We start from the raw sequence: 24,476 nt of genomic DNA on the forward strand, positions 1-24,476 counted from the left end.
TTTACTGATAATTTCAAACTTCTGGTAATGTTTCTACTTGAACAAGTTTCTTTTATACCCTAGCCAAAGTAAAATTGAGCTAGAAGTTTAAGGCAATTTGGATTTGGAACATTTGGCTTGCTGATAAGTTTTGATGCTAGTTGTTTTAATTAGCTAACTTTTATAAGATTACTCTAGCATAGACGAATTCCATGGTTTTGTTTGTTTTAATAAACTCTTACTGCTTTTGTTCTTCTAAATTGCTTGGTCTTGCTGCGAACAACAAAAGTCAGTTTCTACTGCAGTTTGAAGTGGAAATGAGCAAATGCTGTCATAAAAGAAAAAAACTCCAACTCTGATGGAATTAATTACAATGCACACATGAACAGAAATAACTTCCTAGTTTAATACAGGTGAGCGGACAAAACACAAAGGCATGCGCCGAAGACCCGGGCAGCGCGACAATGCGAACGCACGTACCTGCGGAGATGCCTGCGCGCCCCGGCTGCAGCCCCGCACTGCCACGTCTCACTGTGCCACGCACGCCCCGGGACCTTTATAGGGGACTCTCCCAGGGCCTGGAAATGAACTTTTGGGGCTGACACGTCGATCGTGCCATGAGGGGGAGGGAGGGGACTGGAGGGGGCGGAGAGGGACTGGCCGCAGGCTCTTACGTGGCGGCAGAAATATCAGTACCCCACTCCCCCTGGCAGCGGAGCCGGGGCCGCTGCTGCGGGGCTCCTGTTGCCTACGCGGTTGCTCGCCGGAGCCCGGAGGGCTGGGACCGGGACATTGGGGCTGGCTGGCCGGCTGTGGCATGGTGTGAGAGGGGTGTGGACAACCGGGGGGCGCCGCTTGGAGCTCCCGGGGCTCTCCCGTGCCCCTGCCGTTCCGGGGCAGCCGCTGGCGCCCAGCCCTCCTTCTCCTCCTCTATCTGCTGCTCCCCGGTTTTGGTACATTGCCCCGACACCGGAGTCCCGGGCAGCTGCTGGGAGCCCCCTGCGGACCCGGCACCGGCGGCGCTGCCCGTGTACCACCGCCTCCCCTCCCTCTTGCTGTCACTCGCTGGGATTTGTTGTGCTTAGTTGTACTGGCGCCGAGGCACCCCTGCTCAGATCGCATGGAAAAGGAGCAGCCTCAGGTCGTGTTTTTGTGAGCTGCGGTATTAAGGAATAAAAGGAAATAAAAATAAAAAAACCAAACCCCAAGGACAAATATCTCAACCAGTTGCAACTTCTCAGCTGGCCCGGAGGGGGGAGCGCGGGGGAGGGCAGGGAGTAATGCGAGATCGCCCCAGCCCGGGGCAGCGCCGGCTGCGGGACGAGCCGCGCCGTGCACCGCGCCGCGCACCGCACCGCATCGCCGGGGCCGGGCGGCCGTGGCTGCTCCGCCCCCGCGGCGGGGCGCTGGGTCCGGCCGCCGGGCGAGGCGCGCAGCTGCCGCGCCGCAAACTTGGTGGGAGCGAGCGGAGCGCGGGCGGCTCGGCGGGGCTGCGGTTATGGCGGCGTGAGGCGGGAGCGGGCATCGGTGAGGCGGCGGCGGAGCCCCTGCCCGCCCGCCCTGCCCGCGGCGAGCAGCCCTTGGCGCCTCCAGGTAACCCTGCCGGCCCCTCTCCCCTCCCCGCCGCAGCGGCGCTTGGGGAGCGCCGCGGGCATTGCGCGTTCCCGGCCGCCCTGTCCGTGAGCGGGGCCGCCTCCCCGCTCCTCCACCGGCTGCGCCCCGGTGTCCGCCGGGCCCCGGGGGGCTCGGAGGCCGGGCGGGCTGGGGTCCGGGCGGAGCGGCGCAGGGCGCCGGCAGGGGGAGCCGGCAGCGAGGCGGAGCGCCGCTGCCGCTGGGCTCCGGAGCCAGGAGCGCTGCCGGCGCTCCGAGCCTGTCTCGGGCATTGCCCGGCCCCACCCCCGAAAGTCCACCGAGCCTTTCAGAACGGGCGGGCGTTCTCCCCGTAGACGGAGCTGTTCGATCGGGACCAGAAAAAACAGACGGACAGGGAGCCGCATCTCCAGAGGGGCCGGAGCCCGGACCGCGGGCGCTCCGCGCTGCGGGACCCCCGCGCCGCTCCTGCCCTCGGGAGCGCGGTCTCGCCCCGGAGAGTGAGGTGCGTGGCTGTCGCTGAGCCCCGGCTGCGGAGAGGCAGCCGCTGGCTCGGGAACGTTTCGGAGGGCTTAGTCACACTTCAGCAAGTGAAGTTTGCTCGGGCTCATCTTCTGGTGAGAGAAGAAGTGGCGTGAAAGGCAGCGTCAGTTGTCTGAGTAACGTGGGTCTTCAGTGGGATGTTCGTGTAGTGCGGTTGAAACCCCGATGTGCTTTTATTCTCGCTGTTTTATTTAACTACACTGTCTTCGGTTTGTGGCGTGACTGTATTTTGGCACTTTCTGAATTGGGTGTTAGAGTTTACCGTTCCGCGACGATGCAGATGGAAACACCTCAGCCAATTGTTCTGTGAGGATTGCTTACCAGATTAATGACAACTATTAGGGTTTTTTGTATCAGTCCAGATGCTGAGTCTGCATTGTAGATTGACACAACGATAATCTGCCCGGGATTACTCCTGGGGGCAGCTGGAGCGGGGGAAGCTGTCAGTGCATCTCCTCCTCCAGCAAACCGGACTATTGGCAGGAGAGGTCTGTGCATACAGGAACGTGCAGCCTTGTGAAGATGGTTAGAATATGCAAGCTTATAGCTGTGACAAACATCCTAAAACTAAAACGTGGTGTTAAAGTTATAGTGGTAGCATGTTCTGGGAGCCCTAAGGTAGTGCATCTGAAGGTCTTACTCTCTGAAAGGTGACTAACCACTCTTGGTTTGAATTTTGGTGTAACAGCCTGATGTGGTGCTAGCCCAGCTAGAGTGATGTAGAGTAGATTTTTTTCATAGTGGAAATTGCACTCAAATCTTATTTCTAGAAGTTTGAACATCTCCTGGTTGTTATATAAGGCTGACTGAGTTCAGTAAAGTTTGACTTAGAATTGTTGAACTTGCTGATGTCAAATATGTAACACATAGTCAATCAAAAGTGTATTGGTGCCATGAAAGGTGAGGTATGGCCTTGGCTACTTTGCTTAGTAGAGTGAAAGATGTTGGTAAATTTCTGGATTTTGTGCTGTGTTCCCACCTTCCTCTCCAGCAGGTACCAATAATATAACTTTATTACATTTACTAATGAATTCACCTCATTTTCTCATTTTAATGCTGAACAGCTGTGAGGACTCCTGCTGAGAGCTAAGGTTTTGCTCTGGCATGTGGCAGTTTACTTCTCTGCTTGAGAGGTTCTTTTGAACTAAGTAGTGTAAACACTGGCTTCTGAGTTGTACTGCTTATTCCTTGGGATATTGTTACACATTTGTTTTGGTTGACAAAGCTGAAGGCATTAATATCTGAAGTGTCTCATTTCTTTTAATCTTTAACTAGTGCTGTTTTCATAAAATACTTACAGGTAGTAGGAGTGCCTGTGCACTTTGTAATGATCCATAAACATGGTTGTAGTAGGTTTGTTGTACTCATTTCCTGCTGGGCAGAGATGCAGAGGGTGGTAACTGTATTGCTGCTGTTTTCGAAAGAAAGAGTTGTGTAGTCGTTTGTTTTTCACTTTCTTTTCCCCAGCTACTTAGTGAAACCACGTGGATTCTGACTTCTGTTGATACAGTCTTGTACAAATACAGGATTTTCAATGAATGAAGTTCATTACTTTTCAGGGAGTAGCTGTACACTACAATCTGTGAACTGCAGAAATACAACATAGTTCTCCTGCAATTTTTGGCTCTCGTGTTAGAGGTTGCATGCAGGAATTCAGCCAAGGGAGCAGCTGAGCTCCTGGGGTGAGCAGGAGCAGAGAGACCCGTTTCTGCCCTCTGGTCTGCAGCAGCTTTATCAGCAGTGTTGGCTGGGTCTGATTTCTGTGCTGTGGGACACGTAAGTGGATTGCTGATACTGCTATCAGTTAATAGTAGGTGTGTACTACCAGTACTATCTGTTGATAGTGGGGAGGAGGGTGTGTGAAATCTGATACTCTGCTACTTCATGTAAAGCAGAATCTAGTAATTGGTTAGTATGTTGTGATGATGGACTTCTGAATAGCAGTGAAATACGATTTAGCTTTAGATTTAACATCTGGTTTTTAAAATTTTGATATGCTCTTGATGTTTGGTAATGTGTGTTCTGAAGTTACTATGGCTCCTGAGATGAATTGCTATTGCTATGGCCATAATTATAGGAAGCAGCATGAGGAGCTTCTCCTTTTCTATAAAATCATTTTATGGAAATGTTTAATGGGTATTCTTGTCAATGCAGAGTTCTCCAAATTATTGTTAATCAGTCTGTTTCTCTTTATTATCATCCCTTTATCCTCTCTGGCATGTGCATGCATTCCGATTGGGAAACAGTGTTAAGTTACAGCCTCTATGCTGGTTCTGTCCTAACGTGTTTTGCAAAGCTGTAGCTGCTTCCAAAGAACGACTTCTTGGGGTGTTTTTTTTTATTTCGTTCTGATTAGTCAAACACTATAAACATTTTTCAAACTGACCCTTCTGAGGCGTGTTTGGCAACTACTGGCGGTAGGCTGGCTTTCATTTCCAGGCTGCAGCATTGCAGCTGTGACCCGTGAAAGGCAGGTGGCACTCTGCTATCTGCAGTTCTCACAGACACCTGGGGAATGCTGTGCGCTTCAGGTACAGCTTGCTGCTAAATCTGTTGTTGCTAAAACGACAAATTGTTTAAAAAAAAAAAAAATTAATGAGTCTTTTATTTTAGTTTTCTCTATAAATATGTCCTATGATTTATTTAGGAAATTTGCCAGTTTGCATCTAACTATAGCACATTTGCTTAACATTTGTCAGGAAGGTAGCAAATGTAAACCAAGTTAATGATCCCCAAACTGCAGTCTAATTAATGTCCTCTTGATTTTTTGCTGGAATGTATATTCCAAAGTATGAAGCACTCAAATATTTTGTCTTTTAGTGGATTTGTTCATGCATCTATTCTCAAATTTGTGTTTTTCCACAGATACTTTGATGCAATCCAGTTGTCTGCTGTCTAGTATCAGCTCTACATAATAAATATATTAATAAAATTAATCTCTGTATGGGGAGATTGATTTTGGAAGAAATTTTCTGGTGTCCCAGTGTATATTAGAAAATCAGGCAACTCACAGAAAAGCTGATGTTTGTCAATGATAGTAGCAGGAGACTGGGGTTGATACTTAGTCTGCACTGAGGCCTTTGCAATGAAACTCTTGAGTTTAACTCAACTGTTGAAACTTATCTTTTCAAATATTATAATTTCTTTGCCAAGAGTTTGAATGACTTGTTCAGAAAGTTTAAATGCTGTGTAGCATGTTAGCTGTGCTACCATTTCCAGACTTATCTTCAATTAGCTTATCTGTTACGAAATTTCTTGCATGATAGCCATATGATACAGCTTTTCAATCCTTTTACGTTTTTCTTTTTAAAATCGGGATCTGGCCTTGAGCTCCAGTATACCTTAGAATTGTTGGATCTTAATTTCTGGCAGAACTTGTCAATCTTTTCATGGTTACCAACCTCAGTAGTGGAGATGAGTTTCATTTAGGGGATGTTGATTGAGCAGCTCTGAATCTTTGGCATATAATATTCTGATTTTTTAATCCCTTGCTAGATGAATAGCAACATGCATCCATTTTGCAGTATTTGTCTAGTTTACGAGAAGCTCAGGGAAATTATAACTTTGAAGATACTGAAATGTAACCTTTTACTTCCCTCCCTCTCTGTAATACTGGGATATGTTCTTAGGCATTACTAAATATCTGTGATGAACAAATTAGAGCACATGTGATGGCTGCTGGATTGGCTTATAATGTGAAGTGGGTGGGCTGAAAAAATGAGCTGTACTGTGAATTGTGTTGATTTTCCCACCTCTCTCCAAATTTCAAAACTGAGCTGCTGTCTTTTGTGCTGTTGTTCTTCTCTGAATTGCTAGTCTAGCTGGAAACCCAGAATGCTGTTGAAATTTGCTTTCTTGTTAGACTTAGGTTTAAGTGGGAATCAGGAATGTTTAAAATAAAGTTAACTATAAGGCCTCTGTAGCTAGGGAGAGAATATTTTAATAATTGGGGGCCCTCTTATTCTGACCCACAGTAATCTTATTGCTGAATCAGTAATTTCTGTTAGTGGTGAACTCTACAGACAAAGGCATGAGAATAAATATTTGTTTGTAGTTTTAAAAGTTGGGCAGTTGTTCTCCACTGTGTCTTCTTCAGCATACAGTCTCTTCAGAAATTCCTGTTGCCTTTTTATTTCACTGTTTTTATATGTTTTTTTTTACTGTGTCATTTTAGTGACCTGCTTTCACTGGAAACCTACAAACATTTGCATTGGCAAATGTTTTGAAGGGCTCCCAGGGAGCTTGGCTGAAATGACCTTCTTGTGGGACAAAATGTATGGGAGGAAACAATTTCTTTTGACCTTGTCTGATAGTGAAATTGCCAAGTACTTGAGGAAAAACTCCTGGCCTTGACATCTTCCTATGGCCTTGCCATAGGAAGATAGGTTATGTCTATTGCTTTGTTTCTCTCAATGTCTGTCAGAGTTTTAGGGTTTCTTTACTGAGTCGTAGTCAAAACTGAAGACTGGAAAGAAGTTATCCATGGTCATTGGGCTGTTGCATTACTTAACATGAGTTCAGTTGCTGATGGTCTCTTCTCTTGATGGTCTCGCTTACTTTCTCATTCTGAGCTTGCAATAGCAATATATGGTTGTTTTTGTAGTTTTTGTCATATAAACTGTGTGTGTGTAATCCAAATTTTAGCTCCTTCTCATGCTCCAGTGCATGCTTTTCCTTGTTGCTTTTTAAACCTTAGCAATGATACTGAAATATCTAGGAGACAGTATGTACACAAAATTGTTACTAGTGTCAGGTGTTACATTACCCAGTGCTGCAGAATGGGACTCCTAGATTAGCCAAAAGATGGAATTTCAGCTTTGGATAGTTTTCTGATAGTGCTCTTCAAGGGGTATCAGCCTGGGGTAGCCAAGAGCCTGCTGACTCCGATGATCCTCATCAGTAGTTCTGATGAGGAAGTGTCTAAAGATGATGTTGGTACTGTTGCTGTCTGTTGTGCTCATTTTATGACCCTGTAAATCCATGTCCTAGCTCTCATTTGATAAAATACTTCAGAAAAACCCAACAAGAGAACCCCCTTAATTCCTGTCCACTGTTGACAACTTCTCTTTGTGACCTGAGCACCATGGTATGCCGTGATTCCTGAAGGCAGGCAGATACAGATGGAGGATGCTGTGCCATCAGAGAGTCAGACAGTGCTGTTGTAGTTTCTTGTCCTCCTTGCAAATTCTGGGACTGTGTCAGGCCATTGCCTGCTGGGTCCTTTTAGTTGTGCCAGTGTAGCTATTTTTGTGGAACCAGAGTGTAAACAGTATTAGGGAACTGATCCTCTTAATGCTTTGCCTTTGAAGTACCCATGGCCACCAATCCCAGTAAGGCTCTGGTCTCAGTGTAACTGCAGGTGTGCAGTCACTATTGTCAGATGAGGAAGGAGAAGAGGATTGTGTGTGCAGAATAAAATTCTAATAACAATGAAATGTGGAGGATTTTGCCTCGGTGTTTTAGAGTGTATCCAGACAGCTTTTTTTAATGTCAGCTGTATAACAGGCAGCAAGCTCTCTTGTGGAGGCTGCCAGTGGACTGAGGCACAGCTGCATGCCTGTCTTCAGCAGCAGGCTAAACTCGCCTCCTGAGGAGCGAGGTACCTGAGCGGCAACGCCTCGCTGCACTGCCCTTGAGTGTGTCAGGAGTGGGGAAATGCAGGGTAATAACCTGTTAAATAATCAAGTTCAGTCTTCCAGAGCTTGTCTGCCAGACCTTATTCTACTGAAAGATGGTAATAGGTTCTGATGCATGCTGTTGGAATTGATAGTAGAAAGCCTCAAAATCCTTCTACATTTATGTGCCAGGAGCATGAGTTCATGTGTACAGTTCTAGAGAAACACAAGAGGTGAAGTTGGTGTTTGTGGGAAGAAAAACTTCTCTTGATGCATATGGGTACAAGTGTGAAAATGCTGCTACCCTGGCCTCTGGAGACTTGTCTAACTGATGTAATTCTGTTATAAGTCTTGGTCAGAGTTTACAGACTTTCTTGAATTGCCCAAGAAAGTTGCTGGATTTTCCAGTTTATCTTCTGTTGCTTTCCTAAGCGCATAGTGTCAGAGTCTTTGCCTATGCATTAGCTGAATCTTTAATATAGAAGGCAACCCAGTGGAGCCGGGGCATCATCCTTTAATGGCTGGTTACAAAAAAAAAAGTGCAACCATCGACAATAGCAAAAAGAGATGTGGGCTCTAGAGCTGAATTGCTGTTCTTTTTGGCATTGTTGTCTATTGTTTTACACTAAATTAATGGTCTGGGTGGGGGAACTTAATTTTTTCCTCCAGTAGTCTTTCTTTAAGCAAGTTTGCAAGTAGGTTTGATTACAACATTCCATTTTTGCTCACTTATCTATCATTGTCAGGAGAGATTGTTTTGCAAATTTATTTAATCTGAAGGCCAATGAGATCAGTATTGAATTTTGAAGAAAAATAATCTTGAACTAGAGGTAAACACTTAATTCTGATATTTAACTTGAGCCTTTATATTTTGCTCTCAAACCCACAATTATAAAGTGCTCTTAAAATAACTTGAGCAAGCATGTTATTTTTCTTAGAGTACCCCTGTGAACTCATTGCTGGCAATGGTTCTCTGCCTCTTGGGAAAAGGACACGTAGGTCTTTTTATAGGATGGCTGTTGACAAAGCTTGTCCTTCAGCTTCACTTGTAGAGCTGCTGTGTTGTAATTGTTTTTTTACCATAAGTCTAAAAAAAGAATTAGTTTGCTGTGGAGGCATATCACTAATATTTTAATAAGAGGAAATATAAGTCTTGTTTAACTGGAAATATAGGAAACTCCATTTGTTTGTGAGGAACAATTCATGTGCTTAACTTACCTTTCAGATTTACTGTGAATTCTGTATAAACTAGACCTGATTTATAATTGCATGTGTTAGTTTGTTTTTTGGGATTTAGCATGTCCCATAAAAAAGTTATTTAAACAATATGTTTGGTTTGTTTTTTTTTCCCTGTTACTCTCATCAACCTTGATCTTTCTTATAAGCCTCAAATTTCTAACAGTATCAACCCTGAAAATTTTGGAAATGGCATGCAAAATCAGTGGAGCAGTTGACACTGAGCCTGTTCCCAGCTCTGTGCACACAGTGACACCTTCAAATACTTATCTGTAGCTGTAGATCTAGTCCAGAGAACCTGATTACAGATGAAACCTGAGGATCTAGAGATTTCTGGTTTTAACTTGCAGCTTTGGTTTGCTTCTTGCTAAGTTGGTTGCTTGTCTTCTCTTGTGCTTTTCTACATTGAGAAAAGTGTTGCTTTATGATGTCTGGGTACCTTGTCTCCTTCTTGAGTATTTGGGGACTAAAACTTTCTAAGCATTAAAAGAAATTTTGCACGTGTTGAATGTTCTTGCTTCCACAAAAAAGCTTATTTTCTATGAATCAATCTTCATTTGGAGAACAGTGTTTCTGTGTTTGTATTAATATTTATAGATAATTGATAATTGGAATGATCAGTCTTTGAAAAAAATTGGCTGTTTGTGAATATAATTCATGTTGCCTTTTAGGTACTTTAATGCCACCTTTCATCCCAAAACATATAGAAGAGAAAAAAACCACAACCTTTGGCTTAGTAGTAGCATCTAGTTTTACTTTCATAATTGTCGTACTTGCTCTAAAATCACTTAGGGTTGTGTGAACTGAAATGCTCATAGGAACCTTACTTTTGTGACTGAATGGGAAGGATTGAGTTAACAAGGCTTAGTATTATATTTTTCAGATTTGCATGTCATATTGTGACTGAAATGAGTTTGGAATTGCTCTGCCAGGCAGCTGATTAGGAGAAAGTGAGGAGCAGAAGATAATCTCTTCAGCTTTAGCAATGGCAACTGATATATAAATTAGTGGTTTCTTCTGAAATGTTTCATTTGGCTTCTTTTTGCCACAGTAGTTCCCAAGATTCACCATTTAAACAGCATTCGGGCTTATAACTGTAGTCTTTATGTTGCAACATGTGAAATATGTAAAATTTTCTTAAGAAGGAATGTTCATTGATGTTTCATCTTTCTATAGTTTTAAGCCTAATCAACAAGAAGGGTGATGTAATCCATGAAACAGAGAGCAGCTAACAGGCAAGCTCTAAGTGATGTCCAGTTGTTAGAAGAACAAATTACTTGTTGGTAGAATTCCCTTGTTAAGGTTTAGGGCTGGACATGCTGCAGTGATCTCAGACCTAGGGGGAGGTTAACAAAGCTTGGGAAGAAGGATGTACCACTGATAGTGAACACACAGAATGCAGAATTTAAGGGCCATGAAGACATCTGGCAGAACTCCCAAGACAATGAAGAAACTAACAAAGCAACTGTGCTAAAATCAGCGCTGTCTGGGTAAAGGGTAATTCTGGCAGGGGCAGATTGTGGCCACCAACTCACAGACTGCTGACCCAAGAAAACCTGACTCAAAAGAAGAGAAGCACTGAGTATGGGACTAATTAGCATGGGAAGCAAGAGAATCATTTACCAATAGACAATATACTCATTAATAAGAGAACTATGTAACTGGTAGCCAATGAACACTAATTCCTTTGTTTGCGAAGATATATAAATAGTAAAAAGTTTTGATGGTTGGCATGCTTGATTTGAGTAGTATCACTGAGCACCCACGCTTGTGCAACTCTGAAATAAATAAGCAGTATCTCCCCTGAGTGTGTAATTATTGGCTTGTTGCACATTGGGTAATGAATCCAATTTTTCTGGACGACACTTGCATGTTGATCCCAGGAACTCATCTACAGAGAAAGTTGTTGCATCAATTTTCCATAATTCAGTTTTTCTAGGGGATATACCCAGGTGTTCAAAAGTGAATGGAAGAATAGCATCCTTGCCCCAGGGCATCTATGGATGGAATCACTTTTGTCTGGCAAGATCACTCCCAGTGCATTCAACTGTAGCTCAGCATGGGAAGTGAAGGATGCAAGTCAATATTCAGAATCATTGAAATGGTACTTCTCGTACTTCTGGCAGTAGTATTTTCACACTTGCAGTCCTATAGAGAAGATTTTGTAGACTCTGTATTTAAATATCATCTGTGAACTATGTTTTCTTTAAACCTTCTTTACTCAAAGCTCTATTTCAGTAAGTCCTGAAAGATTTACTGCTAACTCTTGCCAAGTTTCTAATGTTTCCAGACCTGTTGGAATGAGTCCAGAGGAGAGCAGAGCTGGAGCACCTCTCTTGTGAGGACTGACTAAGAGAGTTAGAGCTGTTCAGCCTGGACAAGAGAGGGCTCTGGGGAGACCTTGTGGCACCTCACAATACCTAAAAGGAGCCTTCAAGAAAGCTGAAGTGGGGCTCTTTGCAAGGACATGTAGTGACTGAACAAAAGGGAATGACCTTAAGCTAACGGAGAGTAGATTTAGATTAGATATTAGGAAGAAATTCTCTGCTGTGAGTGACGGTGGTGAGGCACTGGAGCAGATTGCCCAGAGAGGTTGTGAGTTCCCAATCCCTGGAGGTGTTCAAGACCAGTCTGAGTAACCTGGTCCAGTGGAAGGTTCTCTGGCCATGGCAGGTGGTTTGGGACTAGATGATCTGTCTGAAAGGAGGTTGTAGCAAGGTAGAGGTTGGCCTTTTGTCCCAGGCAACGAGCAACAGGACAAGAGGAGATGGCCTCAAGATGGGCTGGGGAGGTTCGGGTCAGACATCAGGAAGAATTTCCTCACTGAAAGGGTGGTTAAGCATCGGAATGGGCTGTCCAGAGAAGTGGTGGAGTTACAGTTTCTGAGTGTTCAAGATGGGACTGGATGTGGCACTTAGTGCTGTGTTTAGCAGACAAGGAGGTGTTCCATCAAAGGCTCCATCAGGAGGTTGGTTGGGTGTTCCAAAGGTTGGAATAAATGACCCTGGAGATATTTTCCAATCTTAATGATTCCATGATCTTTAAGATCCCTTCCAAATCTCATCATTTCATGATTCAATGATTCTGGTGTCTTATGTAGTGTGGCATAAAGCAAGCTGGAGACACAAGCTAATTGAGCTAATTGCCTCCCCCTGGCATTTCTGTTACAGGCAGCTGCCTGTAACCTGTAGGTCACATGTTCCATTCATTCAAGGTTCTGACCTACCAAGGGAAAATGAAATATAACACATATCTGAAGTAAAACTACAGCATTGATAGTTACTTTAATAATGTGTGACAAATGTATATGAATTAAATGAACAATGTGCTAGACAGAACTTATTTGAGCAATAATTTCTGTGTAGAAATTGTTGGATGGGGCTCAGTGACCAAAATTATCCTAGCTAGATAACTGGTTCATAGTCATGTTCCCTCCTTACAGTAAAATGTATCTGTATTTTAAAAGATTAATATTAATAGCAAAATGTGTGACACATGTAATTTTCCAAAGAACTCCTTGCAAACAGAATCTATAAATGCTTCCTGGTTTACTCTATGAATGGTCAAAATTAACCTCACCTTACAGTTCTTCCACATATTTGTAGGGGTGCTTGCTTTCCCCTCTCTACACACATGCATTCACCTCAGTTTTGCAGTCTATACTAATTTGTCAAGCAGTGGCACAGGCTAGATAATAGATATTAATCTCTTCATTTGTATTGCCAGATTGGTGCTGTAGTATCCCCCAAAGTAATAGTGGAAGGAGAGAGAGGCCTTTCTGCTGGGAAGAACTTATTAGCTTCAGTCCAGTGGTTAGTGTGCAAGATTGTTCTGAAGACAAAGTGAATTGAAACAGAGATCAGGACACTGTTCTGATAGTTGATAGTTCTATTTTGAGCTCTGAAGAGCTCATCACTTTGAAGAACAAAGAAATATTGGTATCAAATATTGATTGTGTATTATCCAAAATTCATAAGCTTCTTAACTTTATTCTGGCAAGTTGGACTGCAGGGATAAATGCAGCAACATTTGCTGGAGAATGAAAAAAGTTAATAAAAGAAATACCCTTTGAATTAATCTTTAATTATTCGTGGGATCTTTTAAAGGCAGATGTGATTAAATGATTTAACTGGATTCAGAAAATATAATTGAATCAGAGGAATTTTTGTAAATTATGAAGTTATGTTAATTTAGATGAACCAGAAACATGGACAGGCTAATTGGACTACGCTAATGTACACATATACTTTTCTGAAAGCTGATGAACATTTTGTCAGTGCAAATGTTTCTCTACAGTGTCTCTGATTTGATGGTATATCTTGCCATGCTCTTACTACAGGCAGTGATTAAGTGTCTGTGTTCTGTAAGTGCAGTTGTTAAGTTTTAATTTCTAAATTCTTCAGGTTCTGCTGCCTCAAACTGCAGCTGCAGTTCTGAAAGTGGCATCAGTAGGTCCTAATATGGTAATTAAGATAATGTGCTGTAATATGTTGCTTTTGTAGGGCTCTTAATTAAACGTTAGGTTGCTTAATGTTAATGAAGAGGGGTGGAATGTTGAGGGTTGACATTTAGCACTACTTCATTAAAAAAAAATTGGAAATAAAAGTTCTACACTGTTTGTTATCTTCGTTTTAGATTAGCAATGCTAATAAAATGAGCTCTTATGCTCTGTTGAGTTCCTTTTTGCTGTGTGTACATTTTAAGGCCAAGCCAAATCAGAATATCCCTTGCTTTACTGTTTAGTAATTTGGCTCAGTTCTTGTACATCTAGATCTGTCCTTTGCAGGATAATGCCCAAGGCATAAGGCAGGCTGGGGCACTCCAGCTTTCTGCTTTGGGTTAAATGTGTGTAAATGTATTAATGAACAAATAGTTCTCTAGCAGTGCTGGTGTTGTTAGCTGATTGCTCTCTGCCTAATCCATTGATGGTAAGAACCTGTTGTGAATTTTGTAACTAGGTGGAATTGCTCTTCTCTGCTTTAACTCTGCAGTGAGTCAGCCAAGATGGTGTCCCAGCAGGGGAAATTGTGTCTGTGAGCAAGCTGAAGGTTGCCATCAGGAGGTTGCCAAATGTCCTGTTAGTGCCATCACATGCAAGACATGCAGGTCACCTTTCCTGCATTCCCATAGCCCAGGCTGCGTGTATTTCTGTAAATACTGAACTCTGAGCAAGCAGGGGGCTTGGGCTGGCAGGAGCCTGCTGGCACTCACAGAGCTGTCAGGGTTTTTCCTGCTGCTTTGTGTCCTGAAGCTCAGGACAGAGAAGGGCAGCTGCTGGTGTGTAGGTGGGTGGGGATTTTTCAAGGAGTAAAGATAATGATGTAGGTGGTGGGCAAGAGGGGAGAAACAGGTGGTAGAAATAACAGGTGGGATAGGATGTTTTGGGTGAGTGGGGATAGAGGGCTTCAGAGGAAACCAGAGCCTGTGAGCCATAGGAGGGCAATGTGGTGGGAGCTTGTAGATGGGCAACTGCGAAGTTGTAAAAGCCTTTCTCCCTTCTCTCCAGCACTACACACCTGGCAGCCCACTGGGTTACCCTCTCACCCTGACTGCTCCAGCATCAGACTCCTTTTGGACTGGATCAAAAACCAGGGTGCCAGCTAACCATTTCCACTGCTGCTGCACTGCTTTTCTTTAGTGCTTTGTGGCACACAATTAGCTAATGAATGCTAACACAGAGTTTCTCACACACATAGCTGCTTGAAGCTTCATGGCTGTGTTAATGTCAATAATTGGCAAGCAGGAGGAGTTGCTATATAATAGAACTACAGAAACCAAATTCCGAGTTGGAAAACTGGGTCAGGCTAATTGAAGTAATGTCACCAGCTCTGAGGGTGGACAGTGTTCTCCTTTGCATGTTGAAGGTCTGTGGATCTACAGGGCTTTCAGCTCTTCTCCAGGTATGAACTTTCATGTACCTTGTTTTTCGTTTGTTTTGTGGATTTTTTGGGTGTATTATTATCTGCTTTGCAGTAGAAGTCTAACGTGGATGATATGATCCTATGTATGTGTTATAGAAATAAACAAGGTAATTTTTCAAACTTATGAAATGCATCCTGGTTTGTGGAACCCAAAAGAGATCTGCAAAACCATCTCATAAATAAAAGCATGCACTCAGTGTTAAATGATAACAACTTTGTTTTATATCGTGGACAGAGGTCCTTGGTTTAGTGTGGCTGCTTCGTAACCCAGACTCTTTACTCTCCACCTTTTATTTCTGGAAAAACAAAAATGTAGTATTTTTTACCAAAGCAGTCAAAAAGCCAATATTTTCATTTGCCTGAGAACTTATGATCATCAGAAGACTTATGAAGTATTCATAATGCTTAGTTTGGTGTGAGAACGCAGTTGGAATAGGTTGGAAAATCATGGTGGACTTCTGCCTGAGTTCTATTTATTGTGGAGAAGATGGAACACAAAATATTTGCTTAAATTATCTGTAATACAAAGTATACTCCGAGATAATAATAAAAAATTCAATACAGCTTCTTTATTCCACTGTCAGCATATCCAGACTTTTCTTTTTCCCCCCCGTATCTTTAAATATCTTCTTGAAAACCTTTCAAAGGTAGTTTTATTAACCTAACATAGTGCAGATGTTCCTAGTTTGAGAAATAAGTCACAATGACTTGTAGTATTGTGTCAAAAATATCATTTAGAGGTTTAGAATGAGGGGAGCAATTAATGAACAGTCTTCACTGCAAACAAATGTCAGAGACTCCTCCAGGGCTAAGCTGCTTCTGTGCCATATTCCTTAATTGCTCTTTTGAGCAAAGTTGGTGTTGATGAGTGGGTTTAATTAAGTATACCTGAGAAAATCCACAAAAACAGATCCGAAGTATTAGAATGAAAGATTTGCATTTGATTTAATAAATAAAGACCTTTTCATTCTCAGGGGGTTTTATGCTTCATGTAACAGTTTCTGGCTGACATTTCTCCCTGCCTGCTGTGTTGTCCTCACTGGAGAGTGGCAGACATGTCTCATGGTTTGCTTGAGGATGCATGCCAAATACCATGCCCATATATAAGTCTCTGTTATTAAATATGTATTAAATCTGTCATAATGGAAGATCTCTCTCAGAACTTTACCTGTTGAAAAATGGCAGGAGAGGGAAGAAGCACAAGTGAGTAGAAAGATAGAAATCTTAAACTGCTAAAGCTCATTCCAAACTTGCTAACCCTGTAACCTTGCTAAAAATACCTCCTTGGGAAAACTCTGTATATTCATGTGTCAAAAAAAAACCCAACAAAAAACCAAAAAAGCTCCCACCATATGTAAAGCTGGATTTTTTTTTCAATGTACTTTGTGGCTTACAGGTCTAAATTGAAACTTGATGAATGGTTGCCCCCAAAATCCATGTTATTATGTGAAATGCAGTGATACATGTATCAGCATGGGGGTTTTTGTTGCATATTTGGTTCTATTTTGACACGTGTGAGAGTCTGCCTAGAAGGAGAAGGTTACTTCTGTGTCTTTTTTCTGTGCATTGAAATGAAAATTGTATTAATATATTAAAAATACTATTATTTTGTGTTTTGATGAGAGGGTTCAGGGCGAGAGGGCCCTTTTTTAGTTATACTTTTAGGTATTTGTTTTGGTTTTATTTCTACGTTCTATTGTGTAAAGTCAATCAGAATGTGAAGAACAGTTTGGTGAAAGTACTCATAATTTGCAGTTTTGAGCCAAGTGGTAACTAGAAGCTTTAATAGCTTTTCAGTACCACTTCAGAAATGGAGATGTGCCATTGGACAGACATGTCAGAACTTAGTAAAAATAGCATACCCTACAGTGGGCATTCATCCAGAAATCTAAATTTAGCATTGTATGCTGGATATAGGACTGCAGGTGGTCACATGCACTAAAGTGTATTCAGCACCCTCTGTTATTCAAGCAGGTCTCAACATTCTTATTTTAAACATTTTATGGTTTTATGCAAGGCTACCTTACTGTTATTACTGTGGTTCTTTATATGGCATCAAAATGTGGGACGTGTTTCGCAGGAATTAAAACAAAGCCTTAGCCAGAGATGTTTAGTGTCACGGTTCTGCGTGAATGGAAGTCAGTGGCACAATTCCAGCTGACTTCAGCTGGGAGTATTAGTAGATCCTGACTTATTTCTGATAATACATATAAACACACAGCCAGCTGGCAGGTTTGAGTGTGATTTATTTCACATTATTCTCTTTTGCTTGTAGCATTCCAGTAGAGTTTGGCCAAAGAAGCTTGAAGGAAAGTTCTGTCCGTGCATTAGGGGAATGTAAAGCTTGAGGAGAAACAGAGCTCGGGTATTATGGTTTGATTAATTACTTGAATATTTATGCAAATTACAGTAGGTTCTGATGAGTGTCATATGGGGAAAGTCTGTACTGACCTTTTCTTTCCATTTATTCTACCCTCTTCTTCCTGTTTCTGGAGCAATAGAAGGACACAGGATTTTTAATAATTGTGGGCAGCAGGTTTCTTTAAAACCCACTGGAATGACTTGTAGAAATAAGATAGAATTTTCTTATGACATAATTATGAGTACAGGTGTTAGTTTTTGTGTTTGTTTTCAGATAGGGAAACGAGAGCATATGTTTCTCACTCTCTATAGATGACTGTATGTGTGTGGGCAGGGTATGGGAGAGAGACGACAGAACTCTGTGTGTATGTAAATATTCTCCTAGAGGACAAACACCTAGGGAAAAGATGGTTTCCTTTATTTTTCATATTTTAACCAAATGCAATAATAATTTTTTTATTCAGAGTATTACTTAATGGTTTGGAGGTTATAAATTGACTTCTGACTTTTTAACACTATCTGTAAGGTGAGAGACTGCTGCTTCACATTTTCAGAGTCATCTGCAGATCTTTATTGCTTTGGTCACAGTTTTTTTTTTTTTTTTTCCAGCAATTCCTTGTCTTATTCAATACTTGTGAGTATTCCAGCAGTTTCTTGGGTGATAAAAGAAATTATTCATTTTTAATTTAGATGATGTCTGATATTTTCATTACTTATAAGAGTTTAGGTAATGCTGGGGTGCAAAGGCTGGATTTTTAGGTGTAATATTCATGACTAGAGTGCAGAGAAAGCCATTCATGTGTACTGAAGGGGACATGACGAGTACAGTGGGTAAGACAGAAGTGTGATTTCTCCAAAGATTCATAGCAGAAGCTTATTCTGTTTATTTGCCATAGTAGACTAGTGGCAGGCTTCAAAAGAGTGATAAGATTGAGAAATACTTGTGTTTTAAAAGGGCTGACAAGGAAAACCCCTGCACAGATAAAGTGTTTAATAAAGGTAATTTTAAGTGATTGCAAATACATCATGTCTTTGTGGAAATGGAAGTGCTCAGTAAACCTAAACCCAGTGGCCTAAGCAAGTTTGCTTTTTTAATTATCAATCTTTGCGACTGTAGGAACAATAAGTTAAAAAAAAACCAGAAAAACAAACAAGGAAGAAAAGTAAGCTTTTGCCCTCCAATATAAACCTGGTATTAATGGGTCTGTAGTGTGGTGTGGTGTCACAAGGATCTCTGCTTCCTATTTGCATCTTGGAGGAGCAAGTGTTACAGCCATGAAAGTGAACAGAGTTACGAGGACAGCAGCCACACTGAAAGTTGGTGCGTTAGCTGGAAGCAGAAATAAGTTCTGTGGATCTGGTTTACTTTCCAAGTGAAATTGATGTATGTGGGTAAGTGCAAGCACCAAAATGAACCTTCTAAGAAAGTATTCAGTGCAGGATGAATTTTGGGAAAGCTGAATGCTGTGTCATGAGATCTAATGAAGTTGTAGTTATTGTCTTAGCATGACACCTATTGTAAAGGCACATAAATAACAGATTAAGGAAAATATGGGCCTATAATGCCTTTCTCCTCTCTAAGGGAGAAACTAATATGTACAAGCCTGTGAAACCTTTTGTAAAGGAGTTCAGACTGCTTCAGTGGAAGGTGCTGTATAGGTAAATAGGTCAATTATATCCAAGTTCATTGAACTTATTTTAAAAATAATTTTAAAAATTGAGTACTAATAAGATTTTAATACTCTGATTAAGAAGAAAATGCCCTGCTGTTCTAGTGTTAGTGCGAACAGCAACATGAACAGTTGAAAAACACATTTAAGACAACCAGAATTTTATAAAAATAAAGACTGGAGATACCAAAATTGTTCTAAACTCTTCTATGTTCTAAGAAAAAAAAAAAAAAAAGGCAACAGCACCTTCTGCCCCTTCCCTGAAAATGACTATTTTAGTGCTTATTTCAACTACAGCAGTTGTGCTGGCCTAGATGGGGGCTAGAGGAAAGAAAACTTCTGAAGGCTGAGCTTATTCATGGACTCCTCTTCCCCCTCAGCTTCTGTGCTTCTCAGTAAATGCACCCTGTGCGGGCAAAGCATTTTTGATTCATCCCTGTGAACAACCACATCTGTGGCTTAGATGGTTCATCTCTTTTTATAAGAAGGATGTAAGCTTCACAGAAATAAATTATTCCCATATTGTTGTGAGTTTTTGCACTAATTTTAAACAAAGATGCTTTAGATGTGGGGAAGAAAGTTCTCTGTCTTGTTTAGGTGACAACTGGAGACTTGCATGAGAAGTAGAAAATGTGGCTAGTTCTTTATGATATGACATTTTAGGACAGATTGACAAACAGCTTGAACAACATTTGAAATGTGAGATGTTGTAAGAACTCACTGCCTTTGCTGTGTGTAAACACTGCTGTGAGAAAAACAAGCTTTTATTTAAAAAAGAAAAACGATGAGGGAGAGAAGAGCAAGTTATGCCTTGAGCTATTTCCTTGTATGATTAACACCTGGACTGTCTTCAGAAAATGGCTTGTATTTCTGCTTTTGTAATTTCAGAGTGGGTATTGACTGAGCAGTAGGGGGCTTTTTTTCTTTATCTGGTGCCTTTCTGAGTTCTTTGCAGCCTCCTGACTCTGTTAGGAAGCTAAAATTGCAATTTTAGCTATCAGGCATAGAAATCATTAACAACATTTATTGACTTCTAAACACTCTGCTGTTATCTCGATGCTGTCAGATCACCTTTGCCCACTTTCTACAAAACATAATTGAAAACAATGAAATTTCTCAACTTTTTTGGACAGGTTACAGACTGGAGAAGATTTTTATCTGAGAAGACATCATTCAAGATGAAGCTATAAGAAACTGCATGTGCTAGAGGTAAGAACAGCTTTAACAAAGAAATCTTGACAAAAAAACCTCCGTGTGCCTTTTCTACTTTGTCCTTTGCATTGAACCAAGGGATGTTTTGCAGAGGTCAAATAAGAAAGTTGTAGTGGAACTGACACAGAAATGCATTCATGTTGACTTCAGATTTCTAGGTTTCAGTATCTGTAGCCTCCTTGCATAGCTCAGTTCAGTTTTACAGTAACAATTAATGCTCTGGTTTTGATTCTTTAGGGTTGATTTATGTATGAAGCTCTTTTGAGAGAATAGGATAGATAGCATTGCCACTGCTTCAGGTGAGGAAATGAGTGAGAATAATTAAATGCAGCTTTAAAGTAGTCTTATGTATCGAAGAGCATTCTCCATGAGGAGTAATAATATCCTGTCAACTAAGAAATGAAGAAAAGGTAAAGAGAAGATAATTTAAATTAAAAAGCAAAGAAATCTTTTAATAGACCAGAAAGTAGGACACAAAGCAAAAAGGAAGCATACTGTAAAAATGTAAACTCTTTTTTAATACATCAGCAAGTCAATACATTTCTCTTATATTTCACTTTGTGTTTGGAACCAAAGCTACACACAGATACATCTCGCTGGAAATATGTGATTATTGCATATTAAGTACAACAAAGGAGTTAGTAAATTGATATATGAGAATGTTAGAAATAAGGTAAAAGTAACCTGGATGGTTATAGTTGTTACATACTGACTTTGACAGTCAGTAAAACTGTAAGTTCTCCCATGTTTTGGAGTACTTGTGAAAACTGGGAGTGGTGACAAAAATCTGCTTTCTGATGGTGTATAATAGTATCAGTTGGAGCAAGCCTTTGGCCTTCTAAATATGGATTATATCTGTTCTGAGGATGACATAGTTGGAACAATCTCCCACCCTCCCCCTCAAATTATGTGTTGATAAAGAAAATAAAATACTACCCCTGTTTGCTGGACTTTGTTTCTTTTTGTCACTTCTGTGTGCTTTTTGCCTCATAGATTTTCCCTCCTCTGTAAATTTACCAGACAGTAACATCTACATGGGAGTCCTCTACCATGAGACACTGGGAGCTTAAAATGCTCATCACATATATGTATGTGAACTGTACTATTTGTCCTGATCTGGAATATGTCTTTATTATTATACTTTTTAAATGCTGAATACATTGTACTGCCAAAGGAAAATAATTCTCCCTGCCATCCATTGCGTTTTGTTCAATTTAAGCAGGTTTTACCAAGTTCCTATCAGGTTGGGGTGCCTTGGCTTTGTGTAGATTAAGCACTAAAAATTGTGTGAGAAGGATAAAAGAAAGGTTGAGAGGAGTGGTCAGGAAGTGGCAGGGTGTTAGGAGATGGGTTTGGAGTGAGTTCAGAGTGAAGAGGCTGATCAGGATGTGTGGGAAACGGATACATTGTTCTCAGACACAAGATGCGGAAGGCTGGTATCAATTTGTTGGGAGGAATGTGATGAAAAATGAGACTCTGATAACTGTTTGAAGGTTTGAAAGCAATCTTTGATATATTGTGAAATACGTGTCCAGTGACATTTCCTAAAACCAAGGATGGCAATGCTGTCAGCTCCACTTCAGATGAGGTCTTGTAATTTTTTAACGTTGCTACTCTGTGGATAACAGAAAGTAACACTTGTGCTAAGCAGTAGAAGTGTTAAGGCTGTGATGTGCACAGGGAAGCTGCTGTAAAGTGGCACCTGAGGCTGTGGTGTGGCACAGGAAGGTGTCTCAGCCACTGCTGCAGCCACCTCTCAGGGCCAGGCCTGGTGTGGGAGTTCACACAGAGCTGGTGGTGTTAGCACCGTAAATAGCTCTGGGGCACTGTCCTCTTGCATCACCTCAGAAAGAATTGAAATGGTCATCAGGACATGCCCACGGTGGGTGCTCCCTCCAGTACTCCTTGGGCAGAGGTTTGCTTTCAGCTTTGCTGAAGTGCCTGGGTTCTCCCTGTGATTTCTGAGGTCGTTGTCTCTGGCGCTGAATGTGCGTCGAGCACAAAGGTAGCCATACGCTCATGGGTATTGTGAACTCAAATTTACTGCCAGAACGTGAATTCCAATCATTATGGGGCACCTAACATTTAAATAAAGAAACAAAATGCCTCAACCTTGATAATTGCACTTGCTGCATTCATATTCATCATTTTGATTGTGCAAGGGAGGGAAGGAAAATTTACCCTGACATGAAGTGCCAAGCTCAGCTGGACATCAAACTGCAGCAGGTGTTCTTGAGGGTGAAGGACCTGCAATTTGCAGGAAGCCTGCTTGGGAGGAGTAGAGGGCTGTCTGCTTTTGGACAGCAGATTTGCAACTACTTGCTGAAACTTTCGCCCAGTGACTGTAGTTGCTGTTGGCCTCTTTGGAACATACAGAAGCTTGCTTGCTGTACCATGGTGATTAGAAAATATTAATTTTGTTATGCACAAAAATCCATAATGAAAGTCCTTAATGAAAGGTTGACCATTTTCTGCAACTGTTAATTTCTAAACTTTTTTTTTTTTTTGCAAATGTAATTGCTGCTATGATTACAGAATGCCAAATTGAGTTTGGGGACATATGCAATATTCTTTTACCACTAGTCTAGTCAAATAATTTTTAATGAGACAAAGAGCTCGTTGAACACCCAAATTGGTTTGTTTACTTCAGTAGCTTAACTGCATTAAAATCAAAGAGTTTGCATGGGCAGGGGGTAATCTGTGTCTTTGCTGGGCACCATTAATCACTCCCTCGACTGAGTGCAACACTTTTGAAAAGTGACTTATAGATGATTGAATAACTTTACTCTGTACACCATTAATAGCTCCCAGCAGGCTGCTAGTCTGCAATCACAAACATCTGTGCATTTGAAAGTTTCCACTTCCCCAAACAGAGACATATTTTACAAAGAAAAGAAAAGGGAAGAAAGAGGAGAACTTGTTTTTGTGTGAGTGGTCTTTTGGAAAAAGGGCTAGTGGAAAATGTTCATGCTTTAATTCTTTGTTCATGCTTGTATGTTCAAGTGTCATATGAGTTTACCTTGAGGTCTTAATGGCATTAGAAGAATTTTTTGTTTTTAATTTGTTTTTGTTGTTTTTACTCCATAGGATCTTTCTGACATTTGATATCCAGTAGTGAAAGAAAATGTATCCTGATTGCCTAGTAACTTATGGATGTTTTTGTTTTAACTGTGTTTAAAGTAAATGTAGCCACTTACCCCTAGACACTGCACAGTGTGCATTACTTATTCAAAGCTGATTTCTCTTTTGGAAACCAGCTTAACAGAACAGAGAGCAAAAATCTTTTATCCAGGCAGTCTGCTACTTCTAAAGTAGTCTTTTAGACAAGCATTTAATTATTCAGGGGACGAGTGCTGGACATTGGCCGTGTTTCCTCTCTGCAGAGTGTCACGGTGGTTCCTCACCACACCTGACCCAGGTGGGTGCTGCATAGCTGTTGTGACTGTCACAGAGCCACTGAGGGAGGGTTGCTTGGGACTGGAACAGATCGTCCAATCAACCACCCATGTTCAAACTGTTTGTTTTCCTTTAGCTTCTTCTAGCACATTTTGCAGACTATCTCAGCTTTTTACTTTTGAGGACTTCCAGTACTTGTCCTATATAACCTGTAGAGTATTAATCCAAGAGTAACATATTAAAAGCATGAGATTGGTGGTGCTGTTTCAAAGTTAACTTTTTACTGTTCTTGCAGTGAAAAGACCTCACCTAAGAGGACTTGATAGGTAGAAAAAAAGGACGACCCAAAGGAAATAAGAAGAAGGAAGGATGCCTCCTTTATCGGTCAAAGATAATTGGTTCTGTACTGAAAATGTGTTTTAAGTTATCTGTGGGTAAGGATATGACAGGATTAATCAGTTTTGTGAAGCAGTGAAAATTTACTGTGTAATTGAAAGGTGAAAGGTTTGCATCCCTTAATCAGATTGGTACTGGGGTAAGATAAAGATAGCCTTGAGTTAGAAGTCTAACAATTAATATTGAAAAGGAAAGTGAGATGAATTGTGTGTGTTCCCTAACAGCTATGCAGAATGGGACTCCTAGGTAAGTGTCTGTTACCCCAGAGCATGTTATAACCAAAAGTTGATGTATAGTGGGATAATAGGACATCTAAGCTTCAGTTAAGTACCTCTTTGACAAACCTAACTGATTTTAGGAGACTGGGCATCTTTGCCTATTCCAGGATTGCTGCTATGAGTGAGAAATGTTGGATCCGGAGTTCCCACTTCACTATCAGTTGAGGAGGCAGATTTTTTTGTGCTGTCTCAAATAACTTGTCCAGCTACTTAGACGAGGCACCCTAATAGGTCTTGTGTCCCTGAAAATTTTTCCTATGAGATTTCTTTATTTTTCTG

At 41.3% G+C, this 24,476-nt stretch overlaps 1 protein-coding gene across 3 annotated transcripts in view; it reads left to right on the forward strand.

Moving 5' to 3' along the window:
* Positions 1-1,386: 1,386 nt before the first annotated feature.
* The window catches only part of SEMA5A (semaphorin 5A), a 314,290-nt gene continuing 291,200 nt past the window's right edge, over positions 1,387-24,476 (forward strand). Inside the window, exons 1-2 of one of the 3 annotated variants that reach the window (XM_064705520.1) lie at positions 1,387-1,572; positions 20,049-20,124. The gene's annotated coding sequence lies outside the window, so the exon portion shown is untranslated. Of the gene's footprint in view, positions 1,573-1,869; positions 2,075-20,048; positions 20,125-24,476 lie in introns of those variants that run through there. The other 2 variants (XM_064705521.1, XM_064705522.1) reach the window with 2 other exon arrangements.

Source organism: Zonotrichia leucophrys, chromosome 2 (assembly GCF_028769735.1).
Source record: "Zonotrichia leucophrys gambelii isolate GWCS_2022_RI chromosome 2, RI_Zleu_2.0, whole genome shotgun sequence".
NCBI lineage: Eukaryota > Metazoa > Chordata > Aves > Passeriformes > Passerellidae > Zonotrichia > Zonotrichia leucophrys.